Consider the following 21,254-nt stretch of genomic DNA (forward strand, 5'->3'; position numbering starts at 1 on the left):
GCAGTATCTGAGAGCTCCAATTCCTGGAGGCTATGTTTTGATCCTGTCTGATTGATAGAGGATACTTTCTAGGGTTGGTGGCTTGGAGAAGCCATTTCCCTGGGATAGTCTGACCATGCAATCTCAAGTTGTCAAGGAAACAACTTTTACAAGCAAGTATTTTTTATACTTGCTTATAAAATATATAATTATAAAATATATTGCTGCCAAACAAGCTGGGAGGTCATGTGAATTGTCTGCCCAAGCAAAAGGGAGTGTGGTGTTTTTTAATTAGAATAGGGATGAAGGATATTCAGAACCTTGGTCTGTCAGAGAACTTGGAACACCCAAATGCTATATTTCATTCACATTTCTCTCTCTTTCTTTCTCTCTCTCTCTCTCTCTCTCTCTCTCTCTCTGTCTGTCTGTCTCTGGAGACAGGGTCTCACTCTGTTGCCCAGACTGGAGTGTACTGGTATGATCATGGTTCACTGCAGCCTCGGTTTCCTGAGCTCAAGCAAACCTCCCACCTCAGCCTCCCCAGTAGTTGGGACTACAGGCGTGAGCCACCACACCTGGCTAGCTAATTTTTTTAAAAAATCATAGAGACAGGGTCTCACTATGTTGCCCAGGCTGGTCTTGAACTCCTGGACCCAAGCAATTCCCCTGCCTCGGCCTCCCAAAGTGGTGGGATTACAGGAAAGAGCCACCTCACCCAGCCAAGTTTCCCTTTAAACTTCACCTTATCCATGGAAGCTTTTCTGCATAAACCTCCATCCCCTCACTGCACCTCACCCCTCCTCCGAAATGCACTTCCCTGCACTTTGAATCTCATCAGGATTTGGTTTCCACTGTGTACAATCCTGGCTCCCACAGCCATTTTGAAACTGTCCTTCAGTAGATTTGAAAGGTCGTTCTTTATACCAGTGAGATAGAAGCTCATCAACATGCAAAACTCTGTAGTCTTTCTAGCTCTGAGTGTGATTCTGTACATTACATATTTGCTGCCTAAAGCTAAGGTGCTGCCTAAAGCTAAGTTTATTGTACAAACTGGAACACTTTTGTGGGTGAAGGGCAATGCTTCAATAATGACACTAGGGCAGCAGGTGTAAAATAGAACTATCCTGAGCAAACCAGTACCTATGTTCCCCCTACCTAAAGCACAAGGTTCCTTTTTAACTTCTGTTGTTCCTACCCCAAATCCCAGGAAGTACTGGCTGACACTAAGGCTGAGTAGGCAGATATACCAAAAAACCCTCAACTCCCTCTACCCCAGAAATGATACAATGCTTACAGAAAGTAGCCTTGAAAAGGGTTAAAACTTACATGGGCCCACAACAAACCCTTGGCATCTTAACACAAGTCATTTGACAAAGCATCCTGAAAGTGTTTCTACTGAATTCATATAGGTCTCAAAGGCCAATGATGGCTTCCTCCAAGTCACCTTTTCCCAAGATCCAATTGCCATATAACAAAATGAGCTATAAAGGCTACACAGTTTCACATCTTGATGAGGTTCTATCTCACAGGATAAAGAATGAGTCTCAAATCTGCTGAAGGACAGCTTCAAAATGGCTGTGGGAGCCAGGATTGTACATAGTTGAAACCAAATGCTGATGAGATTCAAAGTGCAGGGAAGTGCATTTTGGAGGAGGGATGGGGTGCAGTGTGGGGATGGAAGTTTATGCAGAAAAGCTTTCATGGATATGGTGAAACTTAAAGAGAAACTTGAATGAAGTATAGCATTTGGGTGTTCCAAGTTATCTGACAGACCAAGGTCCCAAATATCCTTCATCCTTACTCTAATTAAAAGATATCGCGCTCCCTTGTGCTCGGGAAGACAATTCGCATGACCTCCCAGCTCATTTGGCAACACTTGGGAGAAATCTGGCCTTGCAATCAGACTAAATGATGTGTTACCCTACACTTAATCTCCACCATCCATCAAAATCCAGGGGCCTTGGCCTCAGCCCCTCGACAAGAGGCCCACAGTACCTGGGTAGGATTTCATTCAGGGAATGAATGCAAAGCCCCTAATTCTCCATCCATCTCAGTCCTCTGTAAACAGTTAAAGACTGCAGCCAACAGCAAGAACTGCCAACCCAAATGAAAGCAGTGAGTCAGCAAAATAAAGACAGATGGCAATGGATTAACTGTAGCATAGGCAACGAGAAGCAGGCCCTACTTAGCTCTGACCAGATTGCTTTCCCTCAATTTCAGGCAACCCAGTGCTCACATGGAGTCCCTCATGAGCTATGCTGGAGATAGGGGAAAGCAGCTGCTGCACCCAGGGGTGTGTGTAGCCATAGCGGTGCAGGAGAATACTGCTTTAATCTATAGTTTCCAGGTGGTCCAGGCACGGGGAAGGGACAGGACAGAAGAAAGAAGACATTGATCAGGCTTTTCCCCAACTGTTCCACCTCCCTTGTCAAAGGGCCATTTCCTTCAATAGCCCTATTTCCAAGTATTCTTCTCTGTTGTCCCTTAACCATAGTTATTGGATCACATATTCCAGTTTGTGGACACACCACCATCAACACCATAACTTGCCCTGTTCTTGCCCATCAGCTTACTCAAGCTCAAAGTTTAGAGATAGTAAAGAGTTGAAACTACGTTTACAAAGAATTTGGGGGATTGTAGGCCGGGTGCAGTGGCTCATACCTGTAATCCCAGCACTTTGGGAAACCAAGGCAGGTGGATCACTTGAGGTCATGAGTTCAAGACCAGCTTGGCTAACATGGTGAAACTTCGTCTCTACTAAAAATACAAAAATTAGCTGGGCATGGTGACACATGCCTGTAATCCCAGCTACTCAGGAGGCTGAGGCAGGAGAATCGCTTGAACCCGGGAGGCAGAGGTTGCAGTGAGCTGAGATCACACCACTGTACTCTAGCCTGAGCAACAGAGTGACACTCCATCTCAAAAGAAAAAACAATTGGGGAGATTGTATGTGAATTTCCTTTATCCATGCCTATGATGGTGCATCCCTATTACTGTATTTCCTGGAACACAGCAGGTGCTCAATAAATTTTTCTGGAATAAAAGAAAAAATGGATGACTGAAAGCTCTCACACAAAATGTGGTCTGAAGCCCATAAACGAGATTCTACTGGAGTGGAATTCTTTGTTTAAATGTCCTTTTTTGGTTGTTTTTAAAGTAATGCATTTTTATTTCTCAGAAAGAGGATGATGAACATTTAACTTGCACAAAATATTCATTGGCACGTATCGTTTACTCTGGGAGCAGTAGCAGTGTCATTGACCACACAAATAGCAGAAGACACAAAGCATCAGCTTCTACTTCAAAATTCATTGTTACTTTTACAAAGCCTGCTCAAAAATGACCATTTTTCACATGCAGCTGTGTTGAGATATTATTTTATAAAATAAGACTTGCCATTTAGACTAAAGAGTTGTTCTCCTTAATAAGTTTTCTAAGATAATTTTTTGTGAATGTGCAAAAAGTGAGCTGATAGTTGTTCAGGTGTTGACTATTAGCAGAAAAATCTTATAAATAGTTCCATGATGCAAGTATTCTATCAATGTCATATGATGATTCAAATAGAAAATCAGTTAATTATATTTCAGCACTAATTCTATTTTTTTTTTTTTCAGATTTTGTTGTCTTGGTATTTGTATTTTTCATTTCATCACTACTTTTGCAAAGGATCTCAGTAGCAGAGTTATGTAAAGAAAGATTCCCATCCTCTATTTCTCCTGAAGCTCTCTGCTGTGTCAACATATGCAGCATAATTCCAGGGTTATATTTCTTTTGGTCCTGCTCTTACGCTTGCCATTCCCTCTTCTGGGTGTGCCTTCCTGGCTATTGCCATTGCTGGCTTTTTTGTTTGTTTTAAAACAACTTTTATTTTAGGTTCAGGAGTACATGTGTAGGTTTGTTATATAAGTAAATTTCGTGTCACGGGAGTTTGGTATACAGATTATTTCACCACCCAGGTAATAAACATAGTACCCAATATGTAGTTTTTTGATCCTCACCCTCCTCCCGCCCTCCACCCTCAGTTAGGCCCCAGTGTCTGCTGTTCCCTTCTTTGTGTCCATGTGTACTCAAAGTTTAGCTCCTACTTATCAGTGAGAACATGCAGTATTTGGTTTCCTGTGCCTGTGTTAGTTCACTTAGGATAATGCAAATGTCTTTATTTACTCAGTCAAGGAATTAGTCAATCAACAAGCATTTCCTAACATCCCCCAGGTACCCAGCATTTTGTATGCATCCATCACCTTGGCTACATCAACAATTTCTGACGACTCTTCTCAAAAGGCCATCTTCTTAAGCTGACATATGTCTACATGCTGGCTTCCATATTCCTAAAATCTTTGATATTTGGGGTTTCTTAGAAGGGCTGCCAGTAAATTACAACTGGCTTTTTCTGATGAACAGTCCTTATAGAAGTAGAATATCCTTGAGACTAATTCCAGATGATTCTTGGATATGAACAGGAATGGAGATAGGAATAAACACTTGACTTAGCTGAAGAAAGGAACAAACATTGGGGCATGGTGGGGCGGTGGGTAGGGAAGGAAATAGTTCCCACTCTACACCTAGCTAGTTTACCACTTCCCACAACTACCCAGTTTGCCCACAGAATTGAGGCTGTTCTACTCTGACTTTTTCCAAGGTAAAATAATTGACTGAGGTGAAATTCACATAAAATTAACCATTTTAAACTGGATAATTCAGTGGCATTTAGTATATTCACATGTTGTATAACCATCACTTCTATCTAGTTCCAAAACATTTCCATCATTCCAAAGTAAAACCCCTTACCCATTAAGCAGATTCTTCTCATTTCTCCCAGGCCCTGGAAATCATCAGTGCCCCATCCCTACACATTTACCTATCCTGGATATTTCACGTAAATAAAATCATACAATATGAGGCCTCAGTGTCTGACTTCTGTCCTTTAGTATACTGTTTTCAAGGTTCATCCACATTGTAACCCATATCAGTAAGTTCATTCCTTTTTAGAGCTGAATAATATTCCACTGTATAGATATACCATATTTTTTGTTTATTCATCATGTGATGGATGTTTGGGTTGTTTTCACCTTTTGGCTATTGTGAGTAGTGCTGTTGTGAACACACGTGTACTTGTACTCGTCTGAGTCCCTGTTTTCGATTTTTGGGGAGTATATACCTAGAAGTGGAATTGTGGGGTCATATGGTAATTCCATGTTTAACTATTTGAGGAACCATCAAACTATTTTTCTACCCTATTATTTTAATACCTTCAAGGATGAATAAACACTACAATAAAAGTGACCGATTCAAAGTCACTAGCATCTGTGAAGCTGACCTAGGTATGCCTGAGTTTTTGTCCCATGACTTTGGGAACTGCTTCAGGATTTCAGCTGCTTCAGAGACATCTTGACAAGGGTTGTTTCTGAGGGGTCCAATCAATGATCATCAGGGACTCAAGCATTTCCCTGAGATTGGCTCCTATGAAAGTTACTCAACATCATCTCCAGTCAATATGAAACATTTCTGGAACACCTCATCTAGCCTTCTTTCCTTCCATTCTTCCCTTCTCCTTTCTTTCCTTCTGTCCTTCCCTTCTTCCTTCTTTCTTTCCTTTATTCATCTAACAAATGTTTGTTGGGTACCTATCATATTTTAAGTAGTGTGCTAGATGTTAGGGGTACAGAGATAAATGAGATGCAGTTTCTGTCTCTGGGGCCACTGAAAATGCTGAAGAGATGGTACATACTCAAGTCAAGGTGCCAGATAGCATAGTAGCCAGGAGAGTTCCAAATGTGGACACTGTGTCCCACACAGACACCAGACTATAAGCTCTTCAAGGCAGTAACTGTGTCCTGTTCTTTGCTATATCCCTAGAGCCCAGCACAGTGCCTGGAGCACATTTGCTGTCAGCAAAGCAACCTCAAAAAAAAAAAAAAAAAAAAAAAGAAAGGTCTGAGGTAGGGGGCCAGGTGCAGTGGCTCGCACTTGTAATTCCAAAGGTTTGGCAGGCTGAGGTGGGAGGATCACTTGAGCCCAGGAGTTTGAGACCAGCCTGGGCAACATAGTGAGACCCTGTCTCTACAAAGAAATACAAAATTAGCTGGCTATGGTTGCATGTGCCTGTAGTCCTAGCTACTCTGGAAACTGAGGCAAGAGGATTGATTGAGGCCACGAGTTTGCCTAGCCTGGGTGACATAGTGAGATCCCACCTCTCCAAAATAAAAAAATAAAAACCTAATTAACTGGGCATGGTGGCACCTGCCTGTAATCCCAGATACTCAGGAGGTTGAGGCAGGAAGACCACTGAACTCAGGAGTTTGAGGCTCCAGTGAGCTATGATCATACCACTGTACTCCAGCCTGGGCAACATAGTGAGATCCCATCTCTAAAAAAAAAAAAAGAAGAAGAAGAAGAAAAGGAAGAAAGAAAAGACTGAGATAAGCTGCCTGGCAGCATCAGTCCATCACCTTTCCCTAGCACCCCTGGGGCCTGCATGGTTCCCTGTAGCCATCTCTCTTTCCTTAGTTCTGTCTTAGGCAGGTAGTGCAGAGTGGGTATCCTTTGGGTCAAGTATTCTCTGACCTCCCTACAATTTCAGAATGAGTTTTCTTTCAGAAGTGTTTTTATATTTTCAGTTTCATGATGCCTTCCTCAAAGAGGAACCCAGATGATGTGAGGAAGTGAGACCATCTTTCCCAGGAAGTAAATTCACAGTGAGCAGGGAAACCCTCAGTCACCAGCTTGATGTTTGTCTCTAGAAATAGTCTTCTATCTGCCTGTAGCTTAGGGTGGAGGTGGGAGCTGAGACTTGGGCAGGAGCCAGCCCTGATGCTGATGGTGTTCCATGATTTGGGTATGCCTCTCTTTCAGTTCGTTCTGTGTTCTGCTTTCCTTGGACCTGAGTGCTGACCACAGAAGTTTCCAGAAGAAAACTGAGGGCAGCAGAGCATAGGTGTTGCCAATTTCATAAACTACTACTTCAGTTCACATTCCCGAAACACCTCCTGGACACAAGTAATAAAAAACTACAGGGTCAATGGGAAATAAGGGGAGGGAATTGAGAGGAAAGATGAATATAGAGGGAAAGGTGTTTCAGATGAGACTGGAAACAAGAGGAGTGGAAGTGGGGGAGAGGTAACCCAACCTTCACTGCAGAGAAGGAAAAGGCTCTCATGCAGGAAGCTGCTTTGAAATAAAAAAGCCCTGGGGGCAGCGTGCAGACTCTAACTCTGGTCAGTCTCAGCTCCTTTAGGGCCAACTCTTGGCCTTGTCCCCTTTCGGATTGAACCCTCTAGATCCATGCTGGAGTGTACAGGTAGAATGCGCAGGACACGTCCCCAAAGGGTAGACAGACCATAGAATGACACATTTGAAGGGATTTGATTATGTTAAAAATCAAGAAACTAAAGCTACCAAGGATATTTTTTCCTTTTTTAAAAAAGACCCAAAACTTCAGGCAACAGACTGTACTAGGAGCTCCTTTGTGAGATCTACCTACCAGCTTATGGGTGGGTTGCTACCTCCAATAAAATTTCCATTTGAACTCCTATTGGGGATGGCAAGTATTAATACTATGTTAGGTGCTTGGGAGTACAATTATGAACCAGACACGGTCCCTGCCCTCAAGGAATTTGCAGTCTAATAGGGAAGAGAGATAAAGCAGACAGCTAATTATAACATGGAATGATGAGGTCTGGAAGTTGTTGGGGGAGGACAGAGGATGAGCATTTAAATCACTCTGAAGTGTCAGGGAAGGCTTCCTGAAAGACATGATGCATAAACTGAAGAATGAGTAGGAGTCAGCCAAGTTAAAGGGAAGGGAGAAAGGATATTCCAGACAGATGAGCCTTGCAGGAGTAAGGTATGCTAAGAAAGATTAAAGCAAAAATTTATAAAATACACAAACATCAAAAATGAAATGTTGATCAATACAAGCAAAAGCCAGCTCTTTGGAAAGACCATGAAAATAGGCAAAGATTAGCAAGTTTGCTAAAGTAAAACAAACAAAACAAAAACAAACAAACAAAAAAAAACAACCACCACTCAAGAGTAAAAAGAGGCAGAGAAACGGAGAGGGAGAAAGATAGGGAGAGGGAGAAGAAGAAAAGGAGAGAGAGAGAGGACAGAACTGCATTTAGAATATATTAAAAATCAGATATGAAGGGTGGGACTAAACAAAAAATAAAAATAAAAAAGAATATATTGAAAAGTATAAGAGAATATTATTCTTAGTAATTGTGTAAGTCCTGGTATGGGTATAAAATTATGAATAATTGGCATTTTGTATTAATATTTATACCGATAAATTTGGAACATAGATGAAATAGACAATTTTCTGGGAGACTTTACCAAAATTGGCTTGAGAGCAAGATGAAAATCTGGCTATATTAACAAAACTAGAGAAGAAATGGAAATAGAATCAAAGATGTGTACACCTCAGCCCCCTTAACACACACAAGTAGGCTTTAAAGGTAAAGTGTACAACAGCTTTAAGGAACAGATAATCCCTTTACCAAACAAACAATTTCAAAAAAAAGATGAGAAGCTTCCAACTTATTTTCCAAAGATCATAACACCAATACCAAATTGTATGAGGACAGAAAACTAACTCTATACAAAACCCCTAAATAAATTATTACCAAATCAAATCTCGCACTTCGGAAAAAGAAGATTATACCATTACCAAGTAGGGTTTATCCCAGAAATTCAAGGCTGGTTCACCATTAGAAAATATACCAATGTAATTCATTATATTTGCATAATAAAGGAAAAGATAATATGATCATTTCAATAGATGCAGCAAAGATGTTTGATATAACTGAGTTGAGTATTCATTTGCTCTTAGAAAGCTCTAAGAAAATTAGAAATACAAGGAAACTTTAACTTAATAAAAAGTACTTTCCAGAAAGGTACAGAAAACTTCATACTTAAAGAGGCAGCAAGTGTAGTAGAGTAGTTAAGAACACAGTCTCCAAAGCTAAGCAGTGGAGCTTTGAACACTTGTTGGTTGTGTGACCTTGGGCAAGTTACTTAGCTTTTCTATGCCTCAGTTTTCTTATCTGTAAAAGAGGAATAACAATAACAACAATAATAGTATCTATTTCATAACATTGTAGAAGGATTAAATAGCCTAATATTTGTAAAGTGTTCATAATAATGTTTCACACATAGAAGAATACACAAGTGTTTGTTAACAAATTTTGAAATATTAGATATTTTCACCCTTAAAGTCAAGAACAAGACAGGAATGTTTATTTCTACTGCTACTCTGCTATTCAACATTTTACTAGAGCTCCAAGCCAATGCCATAGAATAAAAAATAGAATTAATAGCATCAGAAAGGAAGAAACAAAATCGTCAATATTTGCAGATAATATAATCATCTAACAAAAAATGAAGTTTGCGTCTGTCGGAAAGGAAGTAAAAGAAGGAAATTCTACTCTCTAGGGTATTCCAGTATCAACTTTTTTTTCTAGACATTTCTATAAATTGAACATTGAGTCCATCATCTTCCCTCCATGTCTACTGCTCTTCTTGACTCCCATTTTGCTGTCAACAGCACCACCACTTCCTTTTTTAAAATTTAATTTAATTTTAAGTTCTGGGATACATGTGCAGGATGTGCAGGTTTGTTACATAGGTAAACGTGTACCGTGGTGGTTTGCTGCACCTATTAATCTATCACCTAGGTATTAAGCCCTGCATGCATTAGCTATTTATCCTGATGCTCTTCTCCCCCTGCCCGCCAGACAGGCCCCAGTGTACGTTGTTCCCCTGCCTGTGTCCATGTGTTTTCATTGTTCAGCTCCAACTTAGAAGCAAAAACAATGGCACCACCACTTTTGAAGTCACCTAGACTAAAAACTTTGGAAGACTCTTGGACTCTTCCTTCTTGTTCATCTCCCATATCCAATTACCTACTCTATCTGGTTAGTTTTTCCTACAAAATATTTTTCAAATGTTTTCTATTCTCACTCTCATGTCTCTAGTCCAGGTGTATATCAACTCATGCCTGAAATAATGGATATCCTCCAGTCCCTCTCCAAGTCACCAAGTGCTCCATAGGCCAATCCTATTCGAAGACTACTATTGTCAAGTCACTCTCTTGCTTAAAAGTCTCTAGTGGCTTCTCCCTTCCCATCATATCCAGTCTAAACTCCTCCACTTGGTAGCCTTTTACCATTTTGCTACACCCAATCTGCACAGTTTATTTTCTCCTACTCACTTTATATGTATGTACCCTCTGATTTAGCAAGACCAGTATTCTCAATATCCTCATCCACCTCCTTTCCTTTTTAATTCAGTACCTTTGTTTAATTCAGTGCCTTGTATTGTCCTGTCTCTCCCCCTGAGTGTCTCCAAATCTCCCCCATTTTTAATGGTTAGCTTAAATAGCACCAAATTTTACTTTCTCAAGTGAGATAATGGATACCATACTGTGTTCGTTTAATCTTCTCAGCAACTTTTAAAGTACTTATTCATTTTCACCCCATTTTATGGATCACGTATAGTGATTTGCTCAAAGTTCGCATTGCTGATAATGGTGGATCTGGAATTCAAAGCCATGTTTACTGCCCAACCTCAGAGGTCATGCTCCTAACCACCCCCCTGTTCTGACTTTCTGTGATGCCTCCCCTGGCTGCCTCAACCCTCTCTGACCTTCTCTTCCTTTTCTTTGGCTGCTACGCATTATTGTGTAGTATGTACAAGTTTAGCTCCCAGCAAAACTGTAAGCTTTTGGAGGTCAGGATCCATTGACCCTGATCTCCTACTTCTCTGTCTCTTCCTCCCTACGAGAGCTGCACCACGATGCTTAGTTGGTTAACTGGTAAGGTTGATCAAATATAGCTAAATATATAGGAATTTGGCCTTGGTATCCAGTCTTCAAGAAACCTTTTGAGTAGCTTGAGGATCATGCAAGCCCTTCCCATTCAAGCCTGGGTTTTTAGGCCCAGAAAGGGAAAGGAGGAGTAGAATTATTTCATTTCCCAAGAAATTATTAAATTTCCCCTGGTCCCCTTCCCCGATGATCACGCTTCTCTCTGCATAGCTTAGGTCAATGTTGCATGACAAATCTTCCCTTTACATAATGGTTGGATCAGGCCAGATTTTGTTAGCATGTGCAAATAGAGCCAAACCTGTCAACTTACAATTGTGCAAAATCTGACTCCTGGGAATCTTCCAGAAGTGAGCCGGGGAAAACTAATATCTGTCCTACCTACCTCACAGGGTCATGGTGAGAATCAAATGAGATAATGGATATGAGCACACTTTGAAAAGCAGCAGTGAAAAGCAGCTTGCTTCTTGAGCCTGGAGTGGAGCAGTAGGAGCTCTTTGGTGATTTCAAGGCCAGGTGAAGGGTGGAGGCTCTTCTGAAATTCTTGGACTCATCATTTCCCAATGTTGTAAGACTTGCTTTCCGGCAATTCTTGGGAAATTTTACTTTATTGTGAGACTTCTTCAACTACATGGGAATTTGTCCTTGACTTCCCTTTTCCTTTTTCTAATTACCCTTACTCAACCAGTCCACAGTACTTTGAAAGATTCTACAAGATAAGCTAACTTTCCCTCCTTTTGGTGCGTTGAAGAGACAGTATTTTGCTGGTGGCTTACATTTAGATTTTGAATCTCTCTCCAACATCAGGAGCAAGTGATACAGGGAAAGCACACTCTGAGATTGATGACTTCCATGATGGTCTATAAATGACAATTAGCCATTCAATATTATTGGATAAATAAGGAGTGCCTCTCTGCTTCCCCTGGAGAGACCAAATTCCCTCAGAATTCAAGTGTTAGAAGACACAAGAGAACCTAGAAGTCTAGAATGGAAGGCTAGTGGTGAGAGAGAAGATATTTTTGTAAGAAAGAAAGTTTTGGTTCAAAAGATTCCAATTCTGAAAGTGAAGGACTTTGGGGAAAGCCAGGGGAGAGTGAGCTCAGCTTGGACAGAGAAGAGGAAAGAGTGCCGACTGTGCAGGGACCTTGGCCAAAGGGCCCTGGATCAAGACTAGACTGGGCTTGCAGAGGTAGCCAGAGGTATTCTGACCAGGGAATTGAGCAAGATTTATTGCCTAAGTTGGCCTCAACTGGACAGAGTTTGGCTTCGGGTCTGTTTTGTGTGTTGGGCATGCATACGTACCTCCTTACAGTTGAAGCCTTCAGATAGTGAGCCATGTCCTCAGCAAAATGGGGCCAAAGGGAGGTTGCTGCTGGTGTAGGAAGTGGGGACAGAACCTGAGAAGCAAAGCTAGGGAAAGTACCCCTAGGCCTCCGAAGGTAGCCATGTAGGCAGGAAATAGCAGCCCTCTTGTCCCCCACAGCTCCTGGGCCACTGGCTGTCCTATCTACATTTGAACAATATGTACCCAGCAGACTGGGCAGCTGGCCAAGAAGCTCATTATTGTGCCCCATCCCGTGGCCTCCTGGGCAACCAGGTTCCATGCATCTTATTCCACTGCTCTGCTCTACTTTTGCTTCCATTATACTGACTCTCATGAGCTGCCGTGTTGAACTGAGGGAATGTTGTGGGCTTCTATGTGTGTGCATGCATGCATCCGTGTGTGTGTGTGCGTGTGTGTGTGTGTTTGTGTGTGTGTATTGGAGGGGTCCCGAGTGGCCCCCAGCCTCAGCCTCTCTGACTCCAGGCTTCGGAGGGTGCCTGTGCCTATGAACTTTGCTTGGCTAGCCTGCTGGATGGAGAGAGATGAGAGTAAACCCCTGCTGGTTCCGTCCCACACTCCCCGTTATGATAGGCAGTGAAGCAAATCACTTGGGCAATTGCCTGACCTTAATGGGATAGAAAGGGCTCCTCTTTTGCTTGAAAGGAACATCCAAGCATGTGCTTAGTGTTTAGTTTTCCTGGAAAAATAATTTTTCTGGCATGCTAAAGAGGGTGAATTTGCCTTCAGAAAGGATTGTGTCATATCCATAACCTTTGCAGCCTCTCTATCATTTCCAGGGATGAAAACTGCATTCAGGGGAAGACAAACCAAACATCTGCTAGGATAAGGTTTTAGTTTTCACTGCAAGAAAACTGTGTTGTGTAAAGAAAAATAGAGATACACTCTTGGGCCGTTCTTTGGGGGTAACTTAGCAACCCATCGAAATCAAGAGATTTTTGAAGGATACTGCAAAGTAGAATCAGGTCTGACTGTTCAGTGTTATGATTTTAAGGGCACTGAGTACAGACAGCACCCCACCCCTCACCTCCAGCACCCTGCCTGGAATTCCAGCTTTTAGAAATTCATTTCTCTGTATTTGAAAGACCTTATGTGTCTTCTGGAGTCACATGTTGAAAAGTAAAATATGCCTGGGAGGAATATCACCTAAAACCATATCAGCTGATAACAGCTATCTCTTCAGTGAAGATGGAGAGCCTGGGATGGGACAGAAAGATCTCTGGGAATAGCAGGAATAGGATGCCTGAGTGACAAGAGGGGACAAGGGAACGAAAGGGAAAATGGAAGGTTAGCAAGACATGGCTAACTTAAGACACCATAAATGGAAGGAACCTCATAGACCATCTATACCAATGCTTTTCAAAAAAAGAAAAAAAAAAAAACATTTAAAAAACATGGAGGCTGGGTGCTCATGCCTGTAATCTCAGTACTTGGGGAGGCTGACGTGGATGGATCACTTGAGGTCAGGAGTTCAAGACCAGCCTGGCCAACATGGCGAAACCCCGTCTCTACTAAAAATACAAAAATCAGCCCAGCATGGTGGCACATGTCTGTAGTCCCAGCTACTCGGGAGGCTGAGGCATGAGAATCTCTTGAACCCAGGAGGCAGAGGTTGCAGTGAGCCGAGATTGTGCCACGGCACTCCAGCCTGGGTGACAGAAAAAAAAGATTAAAAAATAAAAAACATTGGAACCCTCTGCTCAAACACAGAACCCCATTATGTATGAAATGAATACAAGCAGGGCTGCTCTGGTTAAAGTGGGGGCAAGAGCCTTGGGACCCAGTTTACTCAGACTCTCTACTGCTTAAGCTAAGAGAAAAGTGAGGCAGCACCACACTCATCCAGATAGTGAGAATCAATGGTTCAACATGAATTTTGTGGGCCAGTTTGTTAAATATAGCCATTGTTAAAAATGAAATGATCTAAACTTACAATTAGGTTATGCTAAAGACAAAGCTGGCCGGGCATAGTGGCTCACACCTGTAATTCCAACACTTTGGGAGGCCAAGGCGGGTGGATCACGAGGTCAGGAGTTTGAGACCAGCCTGGCCAACAGAGTGAAGCCCCGTCTCTACTAAAAATACAAAACATTAGCCAGGTGTGGTGGCGGGCACCTGTAATCCCAGCTACTCGGGAGATGGAGGCAGGAGAATCACTTGAACCTGGGAAGCTGAGGTTGCAGTGAGCCGAGATAGCGCCACTGCACTCCAGTCCAGGCGACAGTGGGAGACTATGTCTCAAAAAAAAAAAAAAAAAAAAAAGAAAAAAAAAAACCAGACAAAGCTAATGAATACTCAAAACTCATCACTTCCTAATTATTTCACTACACTTATGTTACCTATGCTTTTGAAGTTATTTACATCTATTGTATCTGTGTGGCGGAAATACTCTACGATGCCATGCTGTTGCACATGTATTCCTGACTCCTTGTTCAGTGATGTCATGTCAGGAGCTTGAAACTGGCCATGGTGGGAGCATTTACACCATGGAAATCAGCAAACACTATAAACCAGCATTCCCTTCCCTGCTCAACTGAGGGAGGCAATTGTTGGACATCTGCCAGCATGCCACTGACTATACTATACTGTAAGTCCTCACTTCTTTGGAAGCTGTACTTCCAGCAACCTCAACCATGTGGAATGCAGCTTAGCACTAAGGAGGAAGAGAAAATACATCCAACTGGCCAACCATTATCACAAAACACATCCACTTTATACTCCGTGGGAGAGAAAAGCCACTGTAAGGCCCTAGCCTAGGCAAACATGTGTTAAATAACATGGCAGATAAGAAGTGCTAGCCCTCAGAAAATGATACCCCAAATGATGGTGCTTTGGCATGCTGAGTACTTTGAACTAAAGGAGACTGGAAGGTCTCAGTTGCCACCTCAGAAGCAAAGTCTCTCGCTGACCTTCTCCTACCCTCCCTGACCTTCTCCTACCCTCCTGTCTCCCGCCCCGGGTGAATCATAGAAACTGGAACCTCTCTCCCCCAAGGCAACCCATACGATCTAGAAAGGTCACTTCTCCCTTGCAGACCCTCATGCCAGAGAGTTCCTGCCCTATACCCTGGAGGAAGGAATGCTACACAGAAAAGCCAAGAAGAATCTAAACAGACAAGACTTACTGGGTACCCTCTGCCTTCAGTCTGTTACCATTAGATCATACCCTTTGTCCAATCACATTTCTATACGTTCTTTATAGAACCTAAGCATAAAAATACACCATTTTCCCTGGGCCTTTGGGTCGTCATTTCTGAAAGCTCCCATGTCATGTAAAATTTGATTAAATAAGTTTGCTAAATGCTTTTCTCTTGTTAACTGTCTTTTGTTACAGGGTTAGGAAAGAGATCACATCTTTCTGCTCCTAAAGAAACAACACGGTGACAGCAGCACAGAGTGACAGCTGACACTGGGAAGTCTTGGCACCACAATCTGGAGCCTTTTATTATAAGGGCAAACAACCCAACTTATTCCCGAGACCCTCAAAGACCTCACTGCATCACAGCCCAGCACAGTTTAGGAAGTGGAAGTGTTCATTCTCTGACCCCCTCAAAATGGGCCAAATTATAGGCAGAACAAGCTCCATAAGAAGGCTCCAGGTCTGTCATGTCCACAGCACCCAACACAGTGCTTAGTGCATAGGAGGCCCTGAATAAACAAATATCTATTTAAAGAATTAAACCAATTTTCACAAGCAAACTCCTTGCCTCTTTTACCACTCTTTCCAGAAAAAGGACTCAGGACATTTAGTTTCAGAAAGCAGTGGAGTCTGAATACATTTCAAAAAGCTATCTATCCCAAACTGTGAGACTTGGGTTTCTTCCTAAGCCAGTACTCAGCAAGGAGAAGCCCATGTTCAGTTTGAACACCAGGATCAAGAAGCCCAAAGGCAAGAAGCCAGACAAGTTCAAGTTCAGCATCTCCTAGGCTCTTCTGGAGCCAAAGATGAACGTGGACCTCAAGACTCAGCTCAGGGAGCTGAATATCATAGCAGCCAAGGAAACTGAAGTTGGTGGTAGTCAGAAAGCTATCATAATCTTTGTTCCTGTTTCTCAACTGAAATCTTCCCAGAAAATCCAAGTCTGGCTAGTACGTGAATTGGAGAAAGAGTTCAGTGAGAAGCATGTTGTCTTTATTACTCAGAGGAGAATTCTGCCTAAGCCAACTTGAAAAAGCCATACAAAAAATAAGCAAAAGCATCACAGGAGCCATACTCTGATAGCTGTGTACCATGCGATCTTGAGGACTTGATCTTTCCAAGTTAAATTGTGGGCAAGAGAATCCACTTGAAACTGGATGGCAGCTGCCTCGCAAAGGTTCATTTGGACAAAGCACAGCAGAACAATGTGGCACACAAGGTTGAAATTTTTTCTGGTGTCTATAAGAAGCTCATAGGTAATGATGTTAATTTTGAATTCCCAGAGTTTCACTTGTAAACAAAAATGACTAAATAAGGTATATTCACAGTAAAAACAAACAAACAAATAAAAACAACAAAAAACAAAACTGAGTTCCAAAAGGATTGATACCCAAAGGGGCCAAATGTCTACTCTTAGATAAATCTTTGGTATGAGAACTCTAATGCCCTAATCATGTCTGATAAACAGGAAATGGCTTTATCATGATGCGGAGCTGACTGTCAGCACCATGGGTTCTCCCAGCTGCCCCTACTCCAAACATCTCTGGCGTCCCTCTTCTCTCCCTTCTGTGCCTGTTCCCTTCACTTTCTAGTCTCTCACGCCTCTCACCTTCTGCCCCCTTTCTTCCTCTATCCTCCTCATGCCCTTGGCCTGCCAGTCATCCCCCACTTGGCCCTAAGCACCCACCAGGCCAAGTCCTGCCTGAGACCCTCAGGCTAGAGAGATTGCTTCCCCCATACCCAGACAAAATGTGTTCAGTAGACAAATGCTGTTGTCTCCAGCCTTTACAAAGGAAGCTCATCTAGAGCCAAATACTTTCCTTTTCTCATTTCTTAATTTCTATGGGGGGAGGAGGGTATCGTGTGGGTGTGTATATGAGTATCCCAGACGACTGTGCTGTATCCCAAAGTACCTTTTATCCCTGTGTGTCCTTGCAGCCTACTTGGACCTATCTAAAGTTTATAGTATTGCAGCAGAGGAACTTTAGCCTATTTCCTGATTTTAATTAAGCCTTTTTGGGTTACAGTGACCCAGAGGCAACTATCTAGCTAGTTCAGGCAGACTCTGAAAAGAGCTTAGGCTGGAATTGCTGGGTGAACTGAAGGTTTTCCTCAGAAAACACCCACGTTGGCAAGTCATGTGGCTCAAATTGGATGGGTAGTTGGTAGGCTGCACTTTCTTTCTCTGGCGGCACGGTCAGTAATCCGACTATTGGTCTTCACGGACATTTTGGGGTCCTTCTAGAGGATCTTGTGGTTTGTGGCCAACCCTAGTGAAGTTTCTTATTTCTGTTCTCTGGTTCTACAGGCAATTGCCCCCAGGTGAGTGGTGCAGCTGGCCCTTGGTCAGGTTGACTCCACAGCAGGGCTATCCCAGGAAACCTCATTTGAAGATAAACCCCTCACCACAGAGGTTGAATCAATAGGGAGAGACAATTCAGAAGTGGGCTTGGGTTAGGAAAAGTAATCTGAAAGAGTCTAGCTGGCCAGCTGACTTCCAGAAGCTCTGCTGGAGCAGAGCAGTGCTGGCCAAGTTACTTAATCTCTCTGTGCCTCAGTTTCCACATCTGTAAAATTGGTTAACAATAACATCTACCTCACAGTGCTGTGGTAAGGATTAAATAAATGATATATCCAATATGCTTCCTCTAGCATCTGGCACATAATATGTGCTTTTAAAAGCGTGGGGCGGGGGGTGGGGGTGGTTACAGAAAATCAAAATTGTGGATTTCTTCAGAGACATGGAAGAGCTGGAATAAACTGTCACGCAAAATCCTTGAGGCCTGATCCCCCAGATGTGAGGCCCACGACTGCTCTCTGCTATTGTGGTCCATCAGTCTGTGTCACGCATAACGGGGCAGGTAGAAGTGTCCCTGGGCTAGCAGGCTCACTGAAAATTCAAAGCACATGCACTCAGCACAGTCATGGTAATAATAGTGGTAAGGAATTGGAAACTGTGGTGATGGCTTCCCGATTCCACAATCATTACAGTAAGGGTGTGCCTATGGGGCCACATATGAAAAGAGTCCTGGCCCAGGCCCCTCATACACACTCCCCAGGCCCTCTCCTCAGGCCCGATGGCTCATCAATCTTATTCCTGAAGGTTCTACCAGTGGCTCAGGGAAGGCCTGGGCCTTCTTGACACCCTTCCCTCTCCTAACCACCTGCTCACCCTCCAGGCTTACAACAAAACCCAGACACATCACTACCCACCCTTCTCCATTTGGTTTTTAACCTTAAGTGAAAAGCTGCTTGTCTTAAAAAATTAGAGATCCTGTCTTTACCTCTGAGACACTTTGATTTAGAGAAGACAGGGGACTTCAGTGCTTCACACTGAAATGCAAACATTTCAGGCAGTGTGACAAGCCAATGCAGTCCTCTGCCATTGTGGGTCCCTAAAATGACATCAGGCCTTGCTCTACCTTGTCCCAATGCAGAGGGTGAGTTAGGTGCAGAGCTGGGTTTTCTAGGACACCTGAAAAGATCAATTTGAGGTCAGCACATGGCTTAATGGGTCTGTGGGCACTCAAGTCCCCTCAGAGCTCTTGCTCTTGTCTCAGGATTGTTCTTAAAACATTGTGACTGGGAGTCCTAGGACTGCTTCTAGTAGGAGTTCAATTCCACAGACCATTAAAAAAGTCATTTCTTAGAAATTCAAGTCCATATCAGGAATGATAAAAGGATGGCTGTCTCCCAAGGTCTGCAAGCTGTGTAGGATTTAGCTGCAAATAAATAAAATAAATAAAGGAATCCAGTCCCTTTTTGTTAATTGTGCCAATACTTTCATTTTTCAGGCAATTTCAGTTCAGTCCAGATCTGGTTTCTGGAGTCACATTTTTCCAATCATCCTTCCCATTTGCAAGGAGGAGTCCAAGTATGTGATTTGAATTTGCCCAGGTGCTGGCAGTTAGGGAAGGTTTTCATATTCAAAGCTGCACATGCTTTGGAAATGTGACCCCAATGATTGCAAAAGGAGGCAATCATCTCTGGAGGGGAGGGGTTGGGGAAAGAAGCTCGTATGGGAGTTAGTGGGCTCCGTCCTTGGACTTCAGCATTTCTCAGGCATCTTGCCTTCTCTGTCTATTCTCATGCCTTTAACTAGTACCATTAGTGGAGCTTCCATCCTTCAGTGCAGTCCTGTCACTGGAGCCCCAGTCCTGGTTCTCCAACTGCGTATGGTAGCACTGCCCTAGCTGGAAAGCTTGTTAGACAAATACCCAAATGATTCTTACGATCAGGCAAGTTCAGTAAGCCTAGGCAATGTTTTTTCTACCCAGATGTTCCACCATCACCTGAAGCACAATATGATTAAAACCATACTCATCCTAAAAGCAATTCATCCTAAAAACTGTACTGAAAGAATGAGACAGATCTACACATGGTTATATGGAACAGTCAGGGTATGCCTGTGGGGTTCATATGAGAAGAGTCCTGGCCCAGGCCCCTCATGCACTTGCTGACTTCACCTCTCCCCAAGCCCAATAGCTCATCTCTCTCATTCCTGAAAGTTCTACCAGTGGCTCAGGGGCCATGGTGGCAGACCTAGGCCTTCCTGACACCTCCAGGAAGGCTCCTGAAGTGAGAAAAAAAAGCAGGCTGCCGCCATTACAGTGGAATCTCGCTTAGCTGACGTCTGTGGGGCCAACTCTCACAATTAAAGGATGCTCTGCATTTCCTGTGTAAAATGCACTGATTGATACCCACAGTATTCTGGATGCACTTGGTCACGGCTCCCTAGTGGGTCCAAGCACTTCCACTTTTACTGATTTTAATTAACTAACTACTCTCCCAGTTGAATAGATAAGAGAGTCTATTTGTAGCTAACAAAAAGATGCATAGCATGAACCTATTTATTAACAGAATTTACAAACACATACATAGGCTTGTAAAATGCAGATAAAATTTCAAGAAACGTGACCAGTGGTTGCTCCTGGGAAGGCATATTGGGTGTCTGGGGTAGAAGGGTTCCCCCCATACCCTTTTTTACTGTTTGTTTTTTTTTTTACAATGTTCATGCATTATTTTTTCCAGAATTTTTATTTTGAAAACATTCAAACTTACAAATAGATCAAAGAAGTAGAACAATGAACATACATATAACCGCCAAGATTCCACAATTAACATTTCAACATAGTTGCTGTGTAGTTCTGTTTCTATCAGTCTATTTACACACACACACACACACACACATATATTTGAAGGTCACAGGCATCATAACACATTCCCACTAAATTCTTCAGAATGACTTTTTAAAGAATAAGAAGATTCTCCCTCCTAACCACAAAATATTATCACAGCTAAGAAAATAAACAATAATCTCCTAATATAATTTTGAATCCTCCATATTCAAATTGCCCCAATATTCCCCAAATGTCTTTCATAGCTTTGTAAAATCCAGAATCCAAAACCAAGGTTTGTGTATTGCATCTACTTATGTCCCTTTAGTGTCGTTTAATCTAGAACAGTGTGTGCTCCTAATTTTTGTGTGTGACACTGAATTTTTGAAGAGTTCAGGCTAGTCTTGTAGAATATCTCATATTCTGAATTTGTCTGTTTTCTCATGGTATGTGGGTTTTTCAAAAAAATTAAAAGATTTAATAGCAATAGTAATAAAAGAAACCAGGCTCTGTTTTATATAAACAGCAACCTTAAAATGAGTATGCTATCCCAATATGCCTAGTAGCAGCATTGCCCAGTCTTCTGGTTCCCATATCAGATTCTTTAATCATCCTGCTGTCTTTCTTTCTTCATATTCAGCCAGTTCCCAAGTCTGTGAATTTGCCCTTTGACATGCCTAACGGCTTAATGCCTTCTCTAGTCCCACCATGCCCCTACCCTGGATCAGGCCTTCAATACCTCAGCCCTAAAGTATTGCAACTGCCTCCTAATTGACCCCTCTAGTGCCAGAATCTTCCCCTGAACACCTGCTGCACTGTGAATATAGAAAACACACTGCCTTTTCTATGTCACTCCTAT

The 21,254-nt window shown here is 42.5% G+C and overlaps 1 protein-coding gene and 1 pseudogene across 3 annotated transcripts in view; one reads left to right on the forward strand and one right to left on the reverse strand.

Moving 5' to 3' along the window:
- Positions 1-21,254, reverse strand: part of PLAC1 (placenta specific 1) — a 198,004-nt gene that overhangs the window by 69,073 nt on the left and 107,677 nt on the right. The gene's annotated exons all lie outside the window — the stretch shown is intronic.
- LOC112615642 lies at positions 15,992-16,575 on the forward strand (annotated as a pseudogene).

The sequence above is a fragment of the Theropithecus gelada genome, chromosome X (assembly GCF_003255815.1).
Source record: "Theropithecus gelada isolate Dixy chromosome X, Tgel_1.0, whole genome shotgun sequence".
In the NCBI taxonomy this organism is placed as follows: domain Eukaryota; kingdom Metazoa; phylum Chordata; class Mammalia; order Primates; family Cercopithecidae; genus Theropithecus; species Theropithecus gelada.